Source organism: Schistocerca gregaria, chromosome 7 (genome assembly GCF_023897955.1).
Source record: "Schistocerca gregaria isolate iqSchGreg1 chromosome 7, iqSchGreg1.2, whole genome shotgun sequence".
In the NCBI taxonomy this organism is placed as follows: Eukaryota; Metazoa; Arthropoda; class Insecta; order Orthoptera; family Acrididae; genus Schistocerca; species Schistocerca gregaria.
The window spans coordinates 357,173,631-357,195,573 of NC_064926.1; positions in this window are offsets into that span (position 1 = coordinate 357,173,631).

A 21,943-nucleotide genomic window follows, 5' to 3' on the forward strand; every position below is an offset into this window, starting at 1 on the left:
TCATGTACTGACGGACAGTCGGCGTCAATTATTGCTAAGGGTTGCTGTAAGAAATTGCATGAAACCAGCAGAAAGAATCACTCTTGAGTTCCAAAGTGTCACCAGCAGTTCAGTTACCATAATGGCTGAATTCAGAGTCAAATGAAATGGGATACGCTAAACCTTTCCGTACTCAACGAGCGACGCTTGATGTGGTGTAAATAGCGACGCCACTGGACCATGTATGAAGCTATATCCTGTGGCGATCCGCTTAAAGGGGTTGGCTTTGGCGAATGCCTGGTAAACATTACCTGCCACCACGTGGTGACAATAGGACACGTATGAGGCGGTGTTACGGTACGGGGTTATTTCTTGTTTTTCATTAATAATATTAATAATGAATAATATTAATAATGAATAATATTAATGAAATAATACTAGTGCAAAAGATTTACCTTGACATACTAAACCTTGGAAATATATAGTTGGTGTGATTAATTCATCTAAATAATAAACACCTTACTCATATACTGTAGGCAAAGCAATTGCAAATGTTAACGCTAGATAAGTAATTCTTATAAAGATACAAGGAAACATTACGATGAAATTTTTAAGTGATATTATACCGAAAACTGAAATATAGATACATATTGTATCATTAAATGATTTTGATCTTAACAACGTTTCATAATTTTAAATAGATAATTTTAAATAATATTAACCCGGGAAAGTGTTAACCAGAATAATGAGGGAGTACTGCTCTTAAGAAATCGCAAAATGCGGAAGGATACGAATATACACTCCTGGAAATGGAAAAAAGAACTCATTGACATCGGTGTGTCAGACCCACCATACTTGCTCCGGACATTGCGAGAGGGCTGTACAAGCAATAATCACACGCACGGCACAGCGGACACACCAGGAACCGTGGTGTTGGCCGTCGAATGGCGCTAGCTGCGCAGCATTTGTGCACCGCCGCCGTCAGTGTCAGCCAGTTTGCCGTGGCATACGGAGCTCCATCGCAGTCTTTACACTGGTAGCATGCCGCGACAGCGTGGACGTGAACCGTATGTGCAGTTGACGGACTTTGAGCGAGGGCGTATAGTGGGCATGCGGGAGGCCGGGTGGACGTACCGCCGAATTTGCTCAACACGTGGGGCGTGAGGTCTCCACAGTACATCGAAGTTGTCGCCAGTGGTCGGCGGAAGGGGCACGTGCTCGTCGACCTGGGACGGGACCGCAGCGACGCACGGATGCACGCCAAGACCGTAGGATCCTACGCAGTGCCGTAGGGGACCGCACCGCCACTTCCCAGCAAATTAGGGACACTGTTGCTCCTGGGGTATCGGCGAGGACCATTCGCAACCGTCTCCATGAAGCTCGGCTACGGTCCCGCACACCGTTAGGCCGTCTTCCGCTCACGCCCCAACATCGTGCAGCCCGCCTCCAGTGGTGTCGCGACAGGCGTGAATGGAGGGACGAATGGAGACGTGTCGTCTTCAGCGATGAGAGTCGCTTCTGCCTTGGTGCCAATGATGGTCGTATGCGTGTTTGGCGCCGTGCTGGTGAGCGCCACAATCAGGACTGCATACGACCGAGGCACACAGGGCCAACACCCGGCATCATGGTGTGGGGAGCGATCTCCTACACTGGCCGTACACCTCTGGTGATCGTCGAGGGGACACTGAATAGTGCACGGTACATCCAAACCGTCATCGAACCCATCGTTCTACCATTCCTAGACCGGCAAGGGAACTTGCTGTTCCAACAGGACAATGCACGTCCGCATGTATCCCGTGCCACCCAACGTGCTCTAGAAGGTTTAAGTCAACTACCCTGGCCAGCAAGATCTCCGGATCTGTCCCCCATTGAGCATGTTTGGGACTGGATGAAGCGTCGTCTCACGCGGTCTGCACGTCCAGCACGAACGCTGGTCCAACTGAGGCGCCAGGTGGAAATGGCATGGCAAGCCGTTCCACAGGACTACATCCAGCATCTCTACGATCGTCTCCATGGGAGAATAGCAGCCTGCATTGCTGCGAAAGGTGGATATACACTGTATTAGTGCCGACAGTGTCATGCTCTGTTGCCTGTGTCTATGTGCCTGTGGTTCTGTCAGTGTGTTCATGTGATGTATCTGACCCCAGGAATGTGTCAATAAAGTTTCCCCTTCCAGGGACAATGAATTCACGGTGTTCTTATTTCAATTTCCAGGAGTGTATTTTACACCACTGCGCTCTACATTCTGCAGGGTTTATGTATAGCGGTGATGATCATTTGTGCCAGCATGCCACTGAACACTGTCATAAAGCAGCGTCTGTGAAGCAATGGTTTGTAATCAGTAACGTTCCTGAAATCTACTGACTTTGCCCGAGGCCTGACCTTAACCCATTGAGATGAGATAGAACGTGACTTCTCTCCCTAGCGTCCAAAACAATGACCTCCTTTGGTTTTGGTTTTTGAGGAACCACATATTTAGACACCTGATGTAAAGTGTTTCCAAAATGGCCCAAGACGTCATGCGTGGACGCATCTCAAATTAAAGTCACCAACAGGTGTCTGGGTACTTTTGATCACATAATGTACATACGTAATTGATATTGTAGGTATCTGTGTCTTATTATCAGAGGAACACGTCTTGTTAAATTTCGAGGAAGGGAAGGGCGAGTGAGGAGGGGCGGGTGGCGGAATTTGTGTAGCGAAACGGGGCATTTATGCCCCCCTTTGGGTTATATATCAGAAATCTCTTACTTCCACACTACCCAATTTGATATGTTAATCTCGTTGTTTCCGACGAGGATACACATTTTATAAGGCAACATTTCCCAACCATTTACAAAAAGTGAAGTACTATAAACGGAATTAACACACAGAGACGTCCCAAACCTGTATGCCTGCACAGCTAATTACACAAAGAAAACTTGGAGACATTTGGTTAAGTGTGGCAAAAGTAATATATATCTTGACCCAAAACTATTGTGTAACTCATGGTCAATCCTTACCTGCATTTTTTACAGTACGAGTCGGTTGACTAACATTAGCCTAAAGCTCTGATAGGGAACTTACACAGAGTTGACAAAGTCGAGTTATAACGATAAGCACATGTACAGAAGGTGATAGTATCGCTGCACAAGACATGAAAAGACAGTGCATTGGCGGGGATGTCATTTTTACTCGGGCGATTCATGTGAGAAAATTTCCGAAGTGATTATTCCCGCACAACGGGAACTATCAGACTTTGGAAGTATAATCATAGTTGGAGCTAGACGCTTCGACATTCTGTTTCGGAAATCGTTAAACAGCTCAATATTCCGCGATCCATAGTGTCAAGAGACCGCTGACAATACCAAATTTCAGGTGTTGCTCTCACCATGAATAACGCAGTGAACGAAGGCCTTCACTTAAAGACCGACAGCAGTGGGTCTGGTTAGGGTTGTCAGCGCTAACAGAGAAGCGACAGTGTATGAAATCACCACAGGAGTCAGTGTGGGACGTACTATTAACGTTTCCCTTAGGACAGTGCAACGATATTGGTCACCAATATGCTTTGGCAGGAGATAACCGAGGCGAATGCCTTTACTGACAGCACGACATCGCTTGCAGGACCACTCCTGGGCTAGTGACCGTATCGGTAGGAACCTAGACGACAAGGAAACCGTGACCTTGTCACAAGTCCCGATTCCAGTAGGTAAGCGCTGACACAAGTGTTCGAATGCTGCACAGCCCCCATGAACCGACGGACTTTAAGTTGTCAACAAGCCACTGCGCGAGCTGTTGGTAGCTCCATAATGGTGTGCGCTTTATTCTCGTCTTCTGGGTAATTTGAACCGACCACTGGCTGGGAATTGTTATAGTTAGCTACTTGGGCCATTAGCAGCCATTCGAAGTCTTCATGTTCTCAATCATGTCACTGGGCCACAAATGGTAGCGTTTGGTTTGAACATCATTCTGTACAATTCAAGCAAATGATTTGACCGACTACATCGTCCGACATTAATCCCATCGAATATTTATGGGACACAATCGAGAGGTCAGCTCGTGCACAAAATCGTGCTCCGGCAACACCTTCGCCATTGTAAGAAGCTACAGAGCCAGCACGGCTCAAATTTCTGCAGGGGACTTCAAACGAATTTTTGACTCCGTACCACATCGAGCTGTTCCACCGAGCCGGGCAAGAGTTGGTCCGACACTATGTTAGGTGTCCCACTTTTGTCACCTCATTGTATAGCCTTTGTGTGGCTGTCGCCTGTCTGGATACTTTCCTTATAAAGATGTATTGTAGGTTGCATAAACCACATCGATAGGAGCAGTTGAATCACTTTACAATGTGTCTGAAATGAGGAAAATGAGGAACAAGTTCTCTTAAAAGGGACCATTATGTATTGATACTCTTTGTAATGAACTCTTACTTGAGAACGGTATAATAGGACGGAAAATTGACCGTGAATAAACAAATTCAGTAACTGTCCAGACGGAAAATAGTGTCACAAGCATAATATTGTAGTTCTATGGACGCAAGTAAGCTCAATTTTTGGAGTAGATCGACCGTAGAATATAGTAGATGAGAAGCAGCCTAGTCTTGATTAACCAACCTCGCAAAAGGAAGTGAAAGTACTGATTTTAATTGGTCCGGAAGAACCCATCAGTATTAATGCTTCAAAACCAAAATGAAGAGATTAGTATATGACCCTAAATTCAGACTCTGAAAATAAGCTAATGAGACGATCAATCATATCTTACGTGGTTTCCAAAAGATCACTCAGACTGATTAGACGCGCAGAGAACACACATTGGAGAAAATGAGCCACTGTAACATTCGCTAAAATTACCACCAACTGGTGGTGAAGAACAAGGAATCTTTATTATAAAAACAGTCTTGATCTCGATTTATTTATTAAGGTGACCGGTTTCGACTACTACTGTGGTCATCTTCAGACCATTGAGTAGGAACTCCTTTGTGCTTTCTCCAGCAGAAAGAGGTTCCTACTCAATGGTCTGAAGATGACCACAGTAGTGGTCGAAACCGGTCAACTTAATAAATATATCGTGATCAAGACTTTTTTTATAATAAATATTTGTAACACATTGATCACTGTCACTCCCATATGTATTCAAAAGTAACTATGAATGTGCCCCCTAAAAGGAATGATAATGTATTGATGCACTTCACAATGAGCTGTTACTTGTGAATATCGTAACAGGAGGCAGGTCCCTTCCGGGAAGTGGTGCCTTAACATGCATCGCTATCCGAGGGGAGGGGGGTTAAAATTAACAGGGTAACAGCAAACAGCAGTGCAAAGGGATGGATAGGTTCCCTGTAGCACAGAAGAGAAACAGTTGGTAACCACCAAGAGGGAAGCCACGCCATTGATAATGGATAAAACTTTAATTTCCTCTTCAATTCACAGTGCTTTTCGATAAAATGTGAACAGTGTTTTTCGTTACATATTTGTGTGGCTGAAATCGAAAACAGGTGTGGAAATACTGAGTGTAGTGCAAATGTATAGAAAGATGCTGGACGTATCTCATCTGGTATTGCAGTTATGGAATCATGATACGTAGCTGAGGTTTGAGGAAAGGTGTTGAGGGCAACAGCGATTAAGAATACACTGAAGTAAATAGTGAGTGTGAAAATCACGCTGCACATCTGTCAGCAGTATCTGCCCGCAACAACATGAAGGTAGGAAGAAGTGAATTCATCATATAACAAAATTTTACACGCATACCTGATTCAAGCATTCATAGTTGGCTCGAGTGGTTTTGAACCAGTTAACACTGAATATTTGAGAAATTTTGTGTTTAAATTGAGGTGGAAATATTTTTCAAAATTTTTACTTTGCGTTTAGATACATGTTTCTTACACGAAGAACAGTTTGTTCTTCCCAGTTTGGATACTCATCCGAAATTACTGTCTGAGGTGGAAGGGGGAGGGGGAGAATAAATGTCAAATACTCTCATTATCTGAGAATAATGTGCTAGGTTAGTATTTAAGTCAAAGGTATATGTCGTCGTTAGGCACTGGAGAGTTCAGAGACACAGTCAGTCCGCGTCTGTGAGCGGTGGTTGTCAGTGTGGAACGAATAATGTACTGAGTGACAGATAATACTGGGATGCTACTATAAACGTCGTTGTGAACGACAACAATGCACTGAACTACACTACACTTAGTAAAGTTTTGTAAAGTTTCGTAAAGTCGGCTCTCAGAGTTTTGAATTGCTTACAGGTGATTAAATTAATCAAGTGTTCTAGTATATCTGACTTGTCTTTGGTGCTTGACTTCTCGTCTTTACAATCGTAATTTTACAGGACAAAAGCGAGTATGTAATGCATACCAAAGGTACCAAAATAACTAGCGCAGAGTCAAATGCATAGAACTACTGACATTCAGCTGATAACACTAGTTTATTAAAAGAATATGCCTTTAGTAAATGTGGATGAGAGTAGCTTAACTTTGAGTGAAATCGTTAAAATGGTTTTAACGGACATGTAGTTGAGATGTGAGATTTTAACTGTTGGCAATAGTGAAAATGTTTGAATTTTGCAGATACGTAAACAAGAAGAAAGTTTTGCGCTCGTTACTAAATTGTCATTTTAAGTCATTTTATAGAGTCTCTGTTTTCATTTCTCATGCATTTCAATCTGAAGACCACTATAGTCAGCTGTATACTCGCTTCAGAATTGTTTCTTTGCTATTTCTGCTTATGAGTCTTGCATTTTTGCATACATGATGATAATGTTGTGTACATGGGTGAGAATGTGGTTCCGTGGTACGCAAATGAAGAACTGTTACCCTTCACTGTAAGTCACTGACTTCACCTTTATTCTAATGTGATTAATGTCCTTTCATAACAAACACTCCAACAATGTGTGTTTGCATTTTCGTAAGCAGTAACACTACAATAGATGTCCGATTCGCCTGAGGTCAACATTCCTTACTATAAAGGTGTTTCATGTTGTAAAACCAAACGATAAAGTTATAAGAACAGAGACGTAGTTTTAATAAATTAATGACCAGCATGACGCACGAAATAAATTAATGCTAGGCACGGCACTCCGGAGAGATTTTCCTTTTTTCATTTTTTGGTATAAAGCACTGGCCTACAGCATTCACAGATTTTCCGTCGGAGCATGAAAGGCTTCTCTCACCGATAGCACAAACGCGGTGTATTTCTCTTTTATGAAGGCAAAGGTAATTTCATTCAGAAATCGCATTACGCATACAGTCGCAGCGAGAAAGGTTCCCGGCGCAATCAATTGACGCTCTCTCGAAAACTCTGCAGAAGGGAGAAGCTGCACCAGAGAGAAATTCCCCCAAACTTCTTATTAATAACCTGCTGTGGCGTAATGAGGCTAATTATCTGCTCGGAACGGCACGCTGCGGAGGCAATTACCAACTATCTGTGCACAAAACATAATGCACCAACTTATGTTCTCTCAATTTCTGCATTCAGTACGCACTGAAGTATTCGAGTAAAACTTCAAACAACCCTCAGGTCTTTGAGTTTACCCGTGAGAATGCTAAGAGCAGCTCAGTTAGGAAACTAACCACTCAAAGAATCTTTTCGCTTCAAACTGCAGCGTCATTCTCATTCTTTTCTCTCTCTTTCTCCTGCCAGTGAAATAAAGGCGTGGAGGACAGAACTTTTTTTGTCTGTTTTTGTAGTATGTTGACTGAATTCCAGCAGTTAAAAGCAATAAAAAAAGCAAAGAGATTATGGTCAAAACTCAAATGACGTTTGAAAACAAACAGCTTTTAATTTCTGAAGGTCTTGAACATAATACAATATAATAACAGACAGATGATTAGCTGATCGAGTAGCGACCATCCTCAGATCTACAGAAAGTCATGCGTATCGCTTGTTTTACTCGCCTTTCCTTGCACTCACAGATTTCTATGATTTCTCTGGCCGGCCGAGAGAGGGCGTTGCCGGTGAAGGCATTCTAGATGCTCCGTTGGCGAAGGGAGGGAAGCTGGTGAATACAGAGACGATGCATAGTTTTCATCGCAGCTGGCTGTCCACAACACCGTGAGTCGGCTTGGCCAGTGACTGTGGGTGAAGCACCGCGGCAGATTGTATCTACGGTGGTGTTGATTTTCAAACGGCACTGGTTGTATGGACCCGTCTCTGTGAAAGGAAGGTACCCTGCAGTTACTAATGTTAGTCAGCTTCTGTAACGAATGTGGACTATTTGCACCGACATAAAATTGCATGGTGACCAATTTGTGTAATTTATTCTTCCTGTGGTGTCCAAGATGATTGTTATTATTGTTGTTGTTGTTGTTGGTGTTGTTGTTGTTGTTGTCTTTAATACTGAGACTAGTTTGATGCAGCTCTCTATGCTACTCTATCCTGTGCAAGCTTCTTCATCTCCCAGTACGTACTGCAGCTTACATCCTTCTGAATCTGCTTAGTGTACTCATCTCTTGGTCTCTCTCTACGATTTTTACTCTCCACGCTGCCCTCCAATACTATATTGGTGATCCCTTGATGCCTCAGAACATGTCCTACCAACCGATCCCTTCTTCTAGTCAAGTTGTGCCACAAACTCCTCCCCAATTCTATACAATACCTCCTCTTTAGTTATGTGATCTACCCATCTAATCTTCAGCATTCTTCTGTAGCACCACATTTCGAAAACCTCTATTCTCTTCTTGTCCAAACTAATTATCGTCCATGTTTCACTTCCATACGTGACTACACTCCATACATATACTTTCAGAAACGACTTCCTGACGCCGGCCGCGGTGGTCTCGCGGTTCTAGGCGCGCAGTCCGGAACCGTGCGACTGCTACGGTCGCAGGTTCGAATCCTGCCTCGGGCATGGATGTATCTGATGTCCTTAGGTTAGTTAGGTTTAAGTAGTTCTAAGTTCTAGGGGACTGATGACCACAGCTGTTAAGTCCCATAGTGCTCAGAGCCATTTGAACCATTTGACTTCCTGACACTTAAATCTATACTCGATGTTAACAAATTTCTCTTCTTCAGAAACGCTTTCCTTGCCATTGCCAATCTACATTTTATATCCTCTCTACTTCGACCATCATCAGTTATTTTGCTCCTCAAATAGCAAAACTCCTTTACTACTTTAAGTGGCTCCTTTCCTAATGTAATTCCCTCATCACCCGACTTAATTCGACTACATTCCATTATTCTCGTTTTGATTTTGTTGATGTTCGTCTTATATTCTCCATTCAAGACACTGTCCATTTTGTTCAACTGCTCTTCCAAGTAAATGGTTTATTATGGATGTTTGAGGACTAAATTTTTATAGCGGTATGATTCACTAAATACAGTAAGCAGCCTCTGTGCAGTCATGGGAAAGAGTAACTGTTATAAGTGTTCCACTGCCTTCTGGTCCCTTTAATCGCCTTCAGCGTAGTCTGTATTGAATTTTCTTCACAAATTTTATGAAGTTTGGATTGCTGTTTTAGGTTAAAGACCTTTGTAGCTGTGTGTTAAAATTTTCGCCAGTACTTTTAAAAATGTTATCTATTGGTCTTTTGATTAAAAATATTTTCTATCTGTGTGATATAATAATTATTAATAAAATCATGTGCAATTTTCCGTCAAATAAATTTATCCCTGGTACTTTCCACTCCTTATCCACACCTTCCCTAATCAGAAAGAAACAGAATAGTCGCCAGTCAGATAATGTAAAAACCTGCTAACAATTTTTGTAATTGTCTCTGTAAATTTCTATGTGTCATCATAACGTTAGTTCTATCCTATAGTTTGTCATAACTGTAACTGTGTCTCTCTGTGAGCCACCTGTGAATTGTAACTAGCAAACCATAATGGCTAAGGCAAGCACGCACACCAGTTAGATTTTTACTAGTTCTATAACCATTCAGTCACGCTACAACCAGGCATTGGAAAGCACATTTAGAAACAGTGTTCTAGGGACAACTCTGTAATTAAGTACCAATTATACTGCAAGTGTGATACATCTTTTACTGTTTTCAACTTTTTAATACTTTGGTGTCAAATTATATGTTTTTAAAAACTGTGATGAGGTTATTCCATAACTGAAAGGCAACTGTTCTGTTTGTTTCCATAGACTTGGCAACGTTTGCTAATCAACCAAGATCTGTTATCATCTAGTTATTATTATCTTACAGGGTTATTCATATGTATCTCCGGGTTCCAGAAGATGACTGGACGAAAAATACAAGATATACAGAAAATAAACACAGATCAGTGTATAGAGAACTCTCAAATTCTGAACTCACACTAGAGGTGCTCAATATCGGTGCCCTTTGTTACATTGGCAGACGTCAATTACTGTACGCATTTCATTGAAGTGTCTGAAATGAAGTGCCTGAGAAAAGGTCACATCGGACCCTACTGGAAATTTGTTCATTGGGTTTCCCATCTCCTCTCGCGAACTGACTTCATGTGTCAATATAGAGCAGATTATTTGTGTACATGTTTCTACACAAATGCTGTCTACTGCAACTAAGCTACAGTGGTTATATCAGTCTAAATTTGAAGAGGAGGTCTATCCACTGATATGTCATGTTGCTGTATCTCTTGTATTCTGACAGTCGTCTTTTGAAACCCTTGAGGTGCTAATGAATAACTGTTTATTGGGAACAAGAACGTCTACAATAAACTATACAGATCTCTGTGTCTCCCTCACTTGACGATTTTAGGACTTGCAAACTTTTAATTTGGTAATCACTGGGGTGAAAATATAGCACAATTCTATATTCTTGTTCTATTTATGTTGGATATGTAATTTGAGCGACGTCTCAAATATTACTGCATTTCTTTGCATTTTAGAAGATAGCTAGTGAAATTTTGTCCTCAAATAAAAAAAGGAATTGTTAGGACTGACTGAAGATTGTAGCTTTAACCTACGTATTTGTGTTCTGGTTCTACCAAACTTACACACCATGTTGTACCATACACTAGGGACAGCGGTTAAATTGTTTTAATAAGGAAATGACAAAAAGTAGGACTTCCACAATCCCAAACGAGCATTAGAAATACGCATTTTCACATAAATCGCGTATTCAGTCGTTTATGAAATTATTAACCCATTACATTGCTTTCATGAATTTCCTAGGTCGTAGCTAGATCACGTAACATTTATTTGTATTATAGTGACGATAAAATTCTCATTAAGATGAATGGGTTTCATATCAGCTTAAAGTGTTTTCCAGAAGTAGACTGTTGAAGAACATTAGTTATATGTGGTGGAGTTCCTTCATGGTGAAACAGAAGCCAAGAGATCTATTTAAAATGTCACCTTATGACCTCAATCTTATGAGAGTAGTTACCAACCGGAGGGCTAGGACAGGGGATTCTCGTAGTTGCTTTTTTGTTGTACCTAATGAATAAGTAACTAATGGAAGGAAAGCGGGTTACAACATTCCGTATTTTGGCAACTTGTGTGATCTACTGTACAACTTATAAGGGGATCAAACGACAATCGGACTTTTGTATTTCCTTTCTTTTATACGTCTGTATTCATGGTGCGTAAAATTTGAAACTCAAATATGTATCAGCCAATGCAGATCAATGAAACTCTCAGAAATTCCCTACAAAATCGACCATTGAGTCTTACAAGCATCATTAAGAACCACCAAAAATGTTTGCTTTGCAACGGATTGCGTGAATCTGTGGTCGAAAAGGGTCCTGTCATGCACACAGCCCAGGTTCGGTTCCCGGGAGGGACAAATTTTTAAACAAAGTTACATCTAGTTGAAGTATAAAATAAATAAAGAAGAAAAAAATTAATTTGCAATTCCTTAAAATTTGGACAATCTTTATTTACACTCTTTTATAAAACTTCTACAATTAAGAATTTATATTTACCATGAAATCCGGATTTTCGTCTGCAATATGTAATTAGTAATCGGATTATATAGGTTTCTTGTAGAAGTGGCAATTAGATATATATCAATTACCATACAATTGATGATTTGCTTATATGCAAAGGAGAGAAATGAAAATGAATAATATGACCAAAATGAGATTTGAACCAGTGATCCATATATTGAGCGCTACCAAATCACCCCCCCCCCCCCACCCCGCCCCCGCGTCTTGCACTTCATGCCTCACGGATATATTCATAGAACATATGTTTGAAAAAATTCTAGCACATGAGAGTCGAACCCCAGCTCCCTTATGTGTAGGTAAGCAGTTTACCACAGATCCAAGCAGTTTATGTGGAAAAACGAATTTATGTTTCGGTAAGAAGGACACTTGTAAAGCTTCAAAGTCGAGTTTCTCGAGAATTTTTGAGAGCTGCATTGAATCTCTTGGAAATTTGATTTTGGGGCCTTAAACTTCATGTATCATAAAGCCTAAAAAGATTTTTCACGTCCACGAGTATACAATTCCATTTCAACCAGGTTTCGGGCGAATATTGTGAAGGGAACTGCTTGCAGTGGGCGTTTCGAATAAAAGCTGCTCACACTGGCTCACAGTGGCACATACACTTCAGTGTGCCAAACAGGGAGTAGTTCATTGCTGAATGCAGGTGTATAGAAGGTCAGATGAACTGAAATTTGTCTCGTTTGTAGCGGTGCAAGATGTTGAGTGCACCAGAGTCCCAAAAAAGTGTTTATCACGAAGCCCGTGGAGGATGTAAATCCGAATAGAATTGGTTATGTGATATTTACTGGTGTTTGTTGTCGCCAGATATGGGCCAACATGTTTAAGTTACCATGGACATGAACCTGGATACTTAAAAATGTTCGTGAATCACCTGTTACAGCTTCTTCTGCATCTGAACAACATGTGTGCTGTACATACGTTCCTGGTCTTACGAAAATTCTGGAACCATTGTGCACCTCGCCTGAGCATTTTGTACAAGGATAAAACGTAGTTATCAAGATGCTTGCAATTTTACACGTCTACAGGATCTAATCATCAGTTCTGGCTTCAGCTTAATACGATATACTTGAAGAAACTGGGGCATTCTCTCCCTCGAGAAACTGTGGCCATTATCCAGCCTGGCAACAATGTTACACGGTACACTACTGACGTCTTGCAAAGGGCTGACTAACATTTTACCCGTTGCTCTTACAAATCATGGTACAGGTAACTGACACTGCCATTTCCTTGTCTTTTACTTGCAACTGTAGTCTCAATTACAGTAGTTAGACACTGGTATGCCACTTCCAACAACAAGGAGGGCACACATATCAATCGCACGATAGAAGTAGGCGGAATTATTCTAGGAATAATGGAGGGTTATAATTAATCGTTTGCTACTTGAGCGGGCTCCCATGAAAAATGAGTGATAGCGGAACAGTGAAATTGTGTGGAAACATTTGTAACGACATTTTGAAGAGAGATAACAAATAAATTATTCAAAGAAACAGGTTTTAATTTGCACATGCGACGGCAACATTCGTTAAGTGCGTACCATGTTTACATTCCAGGTTACAAACGTTGCTCAATGTAATGACCATCTACATCCTCGAGGCCTGGAACAGCACTAGACATTTCTCTGCTGCTACCTGAAATAACGGACTATGGATTGTTCAGCTGTTTTCACACAGCCCGTGCATGGCGTGAAGATTGCACATTGCACCCAAGATCCTTAGCTATGTCAAAAGTAGGTTCTTCAACAATATGTGATGCAACCGGCCGTCAGCCAGTCCTGGGAGCAATACCCAAATCGCCCATTTATTCGAGCATCCGAATCAAGTTCTTCAACATCGGTGCGGTGAGAGAACCTCTCCATATTCCTTCAAAGCGTCGATACTCGCGAAGAGCAACAGTACTATTTATGTTGTTTCGATAAAGCAGCTTTACGAGTAATGCCATGCTCACCTTGTTTAAATCCGTGTTGACTGTCTGCAACTTCAGTGCACACTGATGCTTGTGAGTCAAGCATACCGGTACCGGCGTCTAACAAGAAATCATAATGTAGCACTACTAACAATGCTAATCCTACAGCGCAGATTCTGAACACTACTCGTATAAAGAAAGGTTAATTGTAGACACCTTGCAGTGAACCAGTCGTCAACGCACTTAGGAAGAATTCATTATGTGGGAAATAGAATATGAATGAACATAGCTAGATATTAACTTGAGACTATGTACAACTACATCGCTAATGCGCAAGCCACCTCAAGCTTCCTGTTGATACCACAGTTTGTCCCTCCATTACTTGTTCCATTCACGAATTAGTCTTGTCGACAACGACTGTAGGAGAATCTCTACACTGGCTCAAACTTCTCAGATTTCCTCGTTGTTATCACTTCACGACACGTATGCCGAAAGAAGTAACAAGTCGCGCGGCTCTTCGTGGAATTCACTCTCTCGAAGTTTCCACAGTAAACGTCCCTGTGATGCACATGGTCACTCTTGGAATGCTTGTCCGTGGGGTGTGTTAAGTAAATCCGCGATTCTTTTGTCCCGGCTAAACGATTCCGTGACGAAAAGAGCGGCTACTCGCTTTTATTTCTGTCTCTTCATTGAAACCAACTTACAAGGAGAGGACTCCAGGTGGGGCTTCACTTGCGAGTAATTGAAAAAATTTCCGAATTTTTTGTAATCCTTAATAGCATTTAAACAGTTGAAACGTTTGGCCTATGTACATGGTGTAGCAGATAGGACATCAGTTTAACATGTAGGCGGCTTGGGTTCGAAGTTCGAATCTCGTCAGGTTTTTAAATTTTTATCGGGAAGACTTTGATCAGCATTCATATTAAATTAACTGGTTCCAATGTATTTATTTCATCTCTATTCTCCTGTCACATCATTTCATTAATTGTATGAACTTTATCATTTGTTTCACTTTTTATATAATCATTTTTTCTCCAAAAGGAATTTTGATCAATATAAATTTAATTAAATTTATCTGTTATAATACTAAGTTATTTAAAAATTACGATCCATCAGTTAAAAAACAAAAGACGAAATGATTTATTTATATTGACTGTGTAATGGCATGAAAAATGTATTTCTGAGAATGAGATTTTCACTCTGTAGCGGAGTGTGCGCTGATATGAAACTTCCTGGCAAATTAAAACTGTGTGCCCGACCGAGACTCGAACTCGGGACCTTTGCCTTTCGTGGGCAAGTGCTCTACCATCTGAGTTACCGAGTCTCGGTCGGGCACAAATTTTTAATCTGGCAGGAAGTTTCATATCAGCGCACACTCCGCTGCAGAGTGAAAATCTCATTCTGGAAACATCCCTCAGGCTGAGGCTAAGCCATGTCTCCGCAGTATCCTTTCTTTCAATAGTGCTAGTTCTGCAAGGTTCCCAAGAGCGCTTCTGTAAAGTTTGGAAGGTAGGAGACGAGATACTGGTAGAAGTAAAGCTGTGAGGATCGGGCGTGAGTCGTGCTTCGGTAGCTCAGATGGTAGAGCACTTGCCGAGTACGAGTCTCGGTCGGGCACACACTTTTACTCTGCCAGGAAGTTTCAATGTATTTTTGCTTACTTTGTCCAATTTTTTACTTGGTAATCGTCGTACAAACATTTGTAACATAATCGAAGTTCCTACTGCACTATGGACTAAATAATGCAGATAAAGATTTAAATGATAGAATGGCTTACAAGTGAAATGAAATTCAGATACAATGAGAAATATATAACGAAACAATAATGTGAGCTAAACGACAGGATGATAAAAAAAGAAATTAAATCGAAATTATTACATAAAAATTAACTAATTACACATGAAATGGAAAAGGAATAATAAGGCAAAAACAGAAAGTAAATGAAGCAATTAATATTATGTTTCAAATTGACTAAGAAAATGAAATTAGAAAAATTACATTTCAATCAATTAATTGTACTAAAATGTTGATGAAAGTCAATTCGACAAAGATTTAAAAATAAAATATTAACCTCACCTAAGAGATTCGAGCCAACAACCTCATACATGTAGGGCTGCAGGTTGTGAAATCTGCCATATTAACCTGCGTCATCCTATATTTGGTTTTAAAAAGTGGGTCCAAAATGTTGGGACCTCTCCTTGTTAGTATCAGTCCCAGACCGATGACCAGGTTTCGCAGGTGCTTTGGGTTTCCTTCACATTCTACCAATGAAACTCAGTCTGCCATTAGTTCTCCTATGATATGTTTTACGTCGTCACACTTTAGGTTGCTCTGAGTGGTCATTCCTTCGTATTTTACAATACTGGTACCAGCGAATTTTCACCAATTGTCTAGAGAATTTCATCGCCTAAACAGCATAGTACTGTCAAGTTAGAAGACAGTGGCTACCTAACCTATCTTTGTTCCATTCTATGTCCGATACCCCATTAGATGGCAGTATTGCACAAGAATATGGTAAACATGCCATTACCGTTGCCTTTTTTTATCAAGGTTTCGTGATACTGTATTTCGGAACTATTGTCTGTATAAATATTATGTAAATAGGTCAGGGGTGCACTACACGCCGGAAGCGGCTACGAGGGTAGCGGAGTACGTGTGGAGTGCACATGGGGTTTTTTTAGCTTAGAGAATTCCCTCCCTAGGCCCGACAAGACGCCTCCTGAGACGCGACAAGGCAGGAGTAGGCAAAATGCAACAAGGAATAACAATATTAATGTGCTAATAGTAAACTGCAGGAGCGTCTATAGAAAGGTCCCAGAACTGCTCTCATTAATAAACGGTCACAACGCCCATATAGTACTAGGAACAGAAAGTTGGCTGAAACCAGACGTAAACAGTAATGAAATCCTAAACTCTGATTGGAATGTATACCACAGAGATAGGCTGGACAGTGAAGGGGGAGGCGTGTTTATAGCGATAAGAAGTGCAATAGTATCGAAGGAAATTGACGGAGATTCGAATTGTGAAATGATTTGGGTGAAGGTCACGGTTAAAGCAGGCTCAGACATGGTAATTGGATGTCTCTATAGGCCCCCGGGCTCAGCAGCTGTTGTGGCTCAGCACCTGAAGAATAATTTGGAAAATATTTCGAGTAGATTTCCCCACCATGTTATAGATCTGGGTGGAGATTTTAATTTGCCGGATATAGACTGGGAGACTCAAACGTTCATAACGGGTGGCAGGGACAAAGAATCCAGTGAAATATTTTAAAGTGCTTTATCTGAAAACTACCTTGAGCAGTTAAACAGAAAACCGACTCGTGGCGATAATATATTAGACCTTCTGGTGACAAACAGACCCGAACTATTTGAATCAGTTAATGCAGAACTGGGAATCAGCGATCATAAAGCGGTTACTGCATCGATGATTTCAGCCGTAAATAGAAATATTAAAAAAGGTAGGAAGATTTTTCTGTTTAGCAAAAGTGACAAAAAGCAGATTACAGAGTACCTGACGGCTCAACACAAAAGTTTTGTCTCAAGTGCAGATAGTGTTGAGGATCAGTGGACCAGGTTCAAAACCATGGTACAATATGCGTTAGATGAGTATGTGCCAAGCAAGATCGTAAGAGATGGAAAAGAGCCACCGTGGTACAACAACCGAGTTAGAAAACTGCTGCGGAAGCAAAGGGAACTTCACAGCAAACATAAACATAGCCAAAGCCTTGCAGACAAACAAAAATTACGCGAAGCGAAATGTAGTGTGAGGAGGGCTATGCGAGAGGCTTTCAATGAATTCGAAAGTAAAGTTCTATGTACTGACTTGGCAGAAAATCCTAAGAAATTTTGGTCCTATGTCAAAGCGGTAGGTGGATCAAAACAAAATGTCCAGACACTCTGTGACCAAAATGGTACTGAAACAGAGGATGACAGACTAAAGGCCGAAATACTAAATGTCTTCTTCCAAAGCTGTTTCACAGAGGAAGACTGCACTGTGCTTCCTTCTCTAGATTGGCGCACAGTTGACAAAATGGTAGATATCGAAGTAGACGACAGAGGGATAGAGAAACAATTAAAATCGCTCAAAAGAGGAAAGGCCGCTGGTCCTGATGGGATACCAGTTCGATTTTACACAGAGTACGCGAAGGAACTTGCCCCCCTTCTTGCAGCGGTGTACCGTAGGTCTCTAGAAGAGCGAAGCGTTCCGAAGAATTGGAAAAGGGCACAGGTCATCCCCGTTTTCAAGAAGGGACGTCGAACAGATGTGCAGAACTATTGACCTATATCTCTAACGTCGATCAGTTGTAGAATTTTGGAACACGTATTATGTTCGAGTAGAATGTCTTTTCTGGAAACTAGAAATCTACTCTGTAGGAATCAGCATGGGTTTCGAAAAAGACGATCGTGTGAAACCCAGCTCGCGCTATTCGTCCACGAGACTCAGAGGGCCTTAGACACGGGTTCACAGGTAGATGCCGTGTTTCTTGACTTCCGCAAGGCGTTTGACACAGTTCCCCACAGTCGTTTAATGAACAAAGTAAGAGCATACGGACTATCAGATCAATTGTGTGATTGGATTGAGGAGTTCCTAGATAACAGAACGCAGCACGTCATTCTCAATGGAGAGAAATCTTCCGAAGTAAGAGTGATTTCAGGTGTGCCGCAGGGGAGTGTCATAGGACCGTTGCTATTCACAATATACATAAATGACCTGGTGGATGACATCGGAAGTTCACTGAGGCTTATTGCAGATGATGCTGTGGTGTATCGAGAGGTTGCAACAATGGAAAATTGTACTGAAATGCAGGAGGATCTGCAGCGAATTGACGCATGGTGCACGGAATGGCAATTGAATCTCAATGTAGCGAAGTGTAATGTGATGCGAATACACAGAAAGATAGGTCCCTTATCATTTAGCTACAAAATAGCAGGTCAGTAACTGGAAGCAGTTAATTCCATAAATTATCTGGGAGTACGCATTAGGAGTGATTTAAAATGGAATGATCATATAAAGTTGATCGTCGGTAAAGCAGATGCCAGACTGAGATTCATTGGAAGAATCCTAAGGAAATGCAATCCGACAACAAAGGAAGTAGGTTACAGTACGCTTGTTCGCCCAATGCTTGAATACTGCTCAGCAGTGTGGGATCCGCACCAGGTAGGGTTGATAGAAGAGAAAGAGAAGATCCAACGGAGAGCAGCGCGCTTCGTTACAGGATCATTTAGTAATTGCGAAAGCGTTACGGAGATGATAGATAAACTCCAGTGGAAGACTCTGCAGGAGAGATGCTCAGTAGCTCGGTACGGGCTTTTGTTAATGTTTCGAGAACATACCTTCACCGAAGACTCAAGCAGTATATTGCTCCCTCCTACGTATATCTCGCGAAGAGACCATGAGGATAAAATCAGAGAGATTAGAGCCCACACAGAAGCATACCGATAATCCTTCTTTCCACGTACAATACGAGACTGGAATAGAAGGGAGAATCGATAGAGGTACTCAGGGTACCCTCCGCCACACACCGTCAGGTGGCTTGCGGAGTACGGATGTAGATGTAGATGTAGATGTAGATGTACTAATTAGACACGTTGATATCGAGGTAGCTCAGTGGTTAGCACACTGGACTCACATACGGAAGGACGGCAGTTCAAACCCGTCACCGGCCATCCTGATTTAGGTGTTCGGTAACTTCCCCAAATCAAGGAAAATGCCTGGCTGGTTCATTTCAAAGAGTACGGTCAGCTTCCTTCTCCAAACTTCCCTAATCAGAGGTTGTGCTCCGTATGTAATAACCTCGTTTTCGACGGCATGTTTAACACTAATCTCCTCTTCCTAAAAGGGATTATTGCTAACTTTTCTAACTGAAGTTACAGAACATCACAGGCTACCAAAATGGGTCGTAAGAGGCCACGCTGTTTTAACAATGATTGTTAGGGATTGTACTAACTGTCAGATTTTGATTTGTTTTTAATTCTAAATGCCAAACTGTGTATAAATAAAATATTACTAGTTTTCTGAGCTAGTTATACGCTCTGGAGTAAATCATAAAATAAATCATAACCAAAGACTGCGTTTTATTGGCAGTACACTTAGAAAATATAACGGATCTACAAGGGGATTGCCTACACTATGCTTGTACGTCCTCTTTTAGAATACTGCTGCACGATATGGGATCCTTACCAGATAGGACTGCCAGAGTACATCGAAAAAGTTTAAAGAATGATAGCACGTTTTGTATTATCGCGAAATATGGGAGGGAGTGTCACTGAAATGATACAGGATTTGGGCTGGACATCATTAAAAGAAAGGCGTTTTTCGTTGCCACAGGATCTTCTCACAAAACTCCAATCACCAACTTTCTCCTTCGAATGCGAAAATACTTTGTTGACATAGACCTATATAGGGAGAAACGATCACCTCGATAAAATAAGAGAAATCAGAACTCGTTAGGAGAGATATAGCTGTTCGTTCTTTCCGCGCGCTATACGGGATTGGAATCATAGAGAATAGTGAAGGTGGTTCGATGAACACTCTGCCAGGCATTTAAATGTGATTTGCAGGGAATCCACGTAGATGTAGACATAATTTCCGATCGTTAAATGAGAATGATTATTCTCACATTAAATATGCTTCCTAATTTCCTATCAGAGAATTCTATCTAGAAGCTATTGACCGTATAGGTATTAATTATTTAAGATGCAAGTGGTTCGAATGTCTCTATGCACTATGGGACTTAACATCTATGGTCATCAGTCCCCTAGAACTTAGAACTACTTAAACCTAACTAACCTAAGGACATCACACACATCCATGGCCGAGGCAGGATTAGAACCTGCGACCGTAGCAGCAGCGCGGTTCCGGACTAAAGACCCTAGAACCACACGGCCACAGCCGCCGGCTATTTACGATACAATTTGTTTTATGTAACCCGTGTAAAATTTAGTCCTTCAGGCAAGATACGTTCCCAGACTAACGAGTTAACTGAAAAGTGACGAAAGTGAAAGTGTACATGGTCCCCTACTATGGAGACTAAATTCTTGTCAAAAGTTTTAGGGAGGTTGGACACAGACGCAACTCTGGTTTCAATTTCGGGGAAAGTTGCTACTTTGTTACATAATCTAATTTTTGAGGGCCGAATATTCCGACCGACTTCTTTGTCTCTGCAATTTCGTCTCAAAGTGCATGTTTGTGGCACTTTCACGTAACGCACGCATTGCGAAAACAGTCAAAACGTACCTCGAGCAACAAACAAACTTCAAAATGAAGCAGTTCATTAACCAGACAACGTTATAAAGCAAGAAATTTGTTAGCAACTGAAATTAACGACACCCGAGTCGCGTCATTTCATGCAACAGATCGCGAAACACTCGCTAGGTGGTGATACTTTTGTTACCTTATTTTAATGCTCTCTAGCGAGACGTCTGCAAACTTACCTTGTCTGTACTACAGTCGACTCACCGAGCGAGGTGGCGCAGTGCTTTGCACTCGCCTTGATTAGACACAGGAATCACATTTGGGAGGACGACGGTTACACTCCGTCCCAGTCACACTGATTTAGGTTTTCCGTGATTCCCCTAATTCACCCCAGGAAATTTCGGGATATTTTCTTGGAAAGTGCACGGCCGATTTTCTTCTTTACCCTTTCTTAATCCGAGTTTGTATTCGTCTCTAATTACACTGTTGTCGACGAGAGGTTAAAACCGTTACGATGAATAGAGTTGTCAATTCCATGAATAAAAGATACTGCCTAACCATTAATATCAAAGGTCGATTAATGATACATCGTAATGCAGAATCTGTAGAGGCCGCGCCACCATACCTTTGCTGCAAGGGCCTAACCACAGAAGACAATGTGACACATCCCCTTCGAAAAATAACTTAATAACTTAATAACTTACTATGCTGATAAACCTCTACGTTATTTGATTTTCAAACAACTGAGCAAAACTGAACGTACTGAGACATTACACTCTTTACTTATTCTGATCAATACTAAACTGACATACAATATTTTTAGCGCAGCGCAATCTGACTTTCAAAAATCCCTACAAAAGAATGGCCCTGATTAACAATAACCTATACTTTTCATGAACCACTTACCTCAAAAAAATCTTCGTTACTAGAACTACTACAATATACTACAATACAGCGACCACCAATACTGCCAGTTAAAGAAAAGATTGGAACTACTGAAGGCACTAACTACTGATAGGCAT